The sequence below is a fragment of the Schistocerca cancellata genome, chromosome 3 (assembly GCF_023864275.1).
Source record: "Schistocerca cancellata isolate TAMUIC-IGC-003103 chromosome 3, iqSchCanc2.1, whole genome shotgun sequence".
Classification (NCBI taxonomy): Eukaryota; Metazoa; Arthropoda; class Insecta; order Orthoptera; family Acrididae; genus Schistocerca; species Schistocerca cancellata.
Genome location: NC_064628.1, coordinates 273,213,516 through 273,215,329, shown reverse-complemented (window position 1 = coordinate 273,215,329; position 1,814 = coordinate 273,213,516). Strand labels below are relative to the sequence as shown.

At 45.4% G+C, this 1,814-nt stretch overlaps 1 non-coding gene across 1 annotated transcript; it reads left to right on the top strand.

Moving 5' to 3' along the window:
- Positions 1-578: 578 nt before the first annotated feature.
- On the top strand, positions 579-651 carry Trnaa-cgc (transfer RNA alanine (anticodon CGC)). Its single transcript has one exon. It is a non-coding gene; the product is annotated as a tRNA-Ala (tRNA).
- The last annotated feature ends 1,163 nt before the right edge of the window (positions 652-1,814 follow it).

Here is a 1,814-nt window from a genome sequence, read left to right as displayed (position 1 = left end):
TATGGGACTTAACATCTGAGGTCATCAGTACCCTAGACTTAGTACTACTTAAACCTAACTAACCTAAGGACATCACACACATCCATGCCCGAGACAGGATTCGAAACTGCGACCGCAGCAGCAGCGCGTAACCGGACTGACGCGCCTAGAACCGCTCGGCCACAACGCCTGGCAGTTTTAATGCAAGTAGTAACACTACTGCACTGTCTCTGCTAATGCATTGGCAAAGATCTGTATTCTTTTTAACATAACAAAAGTCTTATTTGCCAAAGCAGCCTAAAGTAAATAATAAGGCAGTTAGGTGCGCGGTGATCTATTTCGGGATCATACAGTGCAGCACATCGTATTTTTACAACTGAACACGAGAGAGCAGAGCTGAGCTATTGGTGAAGATAAGAAACAACTGTCGGACCTAAACGAACTTTCTGAGGTGGAATTAGCAATTGTAATCTTTTGCATTTTCGTGTGAAGAGCTGATATATTTTCTAACGGGACGCAGTTTCAATACTCAACAATTATGTTGTGATTAATGACGAAGCCATCCTGTGTACATTTGATTGCCATTCCTTGTACCACCGAGCGAGGTGGCGCAGTGGTTAGCGCACTGGACTCGCATTCGGGAGGACGACGGTTCAATCCCGTCTCCGGCCATCCTGATTTAGGTTTTCCGTGATTTCCCTAAATCGCTTCAGGCAAATGCCGGGATGGTTCCTTTGAAAGGGCACGGCCGATTTCCTTCCCCATCCTTCCCTCACCCGAGCTTGCGCTCCGTCTCTAATGACCTCGTTGTCGACGGGACGTTAAACACTAATCTCCTCCTCCTCCTCCATTCCTTGTATTCAATCACATTTACAGATAATCATGTTCATTTTAGAGTAACTAAGCACCACACGTTCCGAAATTAATTTTCATAGTTAATGTCCGTATTCAAAAGCAGGTCAACGGCTACATTAGATCAGAGTACGTGTGCAACGCAGTAGTAGAAAGTTAAATCACACAGTTTTAACTTAACAGTTTCTTCGGAGCACTGCATCATGTACACAGCGGTGAGGAGTGGAGGCTCTATATTGTTTAAAAAAATGGCTCTAAGCTCTATGGGACTTAACATCTGAGGTCATCAGTCCCCTAGACTTAGAACCACTTACACCTAACTAATCTAAGGACATCACACACATCTCTCGCTTCCCACGCCCGGGTTCCCGGGTTCGATTCCCGGCGGGGTCAGGGATTTTCTCTGCCTCGTGATGGCTGGGTGTAGTGTGCTGTCCTTAGGTTAGTTAGGTTGAAGTAGTTCTAAGTTCTAGGGGACTTATGATCACAGCAGTTGAGTCCTATAGTGCTCAGAGCCATTTGAACATCACACACATCCATGCCCGAGGCAGGATTCGAAACTGCGACCGTAGCAGCAGCTCGGTTCCGGACTGAAGCGCCTAGAATCGCTCGACCACAGCCGCCGGCTATATTTTTTCCTCGAAATCAAGTTAAAGGCTTTTCTCCTTCATAATTGTGGTAAATAGCCCTCAGTTTCAATCGGATACTCGGTTAAGAGGAAAGAGGCTTATGAAACTATGCGAGTTTTGCTCAATTACGTATACTATTGCACATATAACTGACAAATGTATGAAAGTAATAGGGCTATTAACAGGTATGCAGCCAGTTTGCACGAAGTACTGTAGCTTTCTGTGCGAGTGAGACAATCGCAACAGGAATGAACATTACGTACCTATAGAGAGGCCTAGGCAAACGTCTGCATTCCAGTTAGGTTTAAGTAGTTCTAAGTTCTAGGGGACTGATGACCACAGATGTTAAGTCCC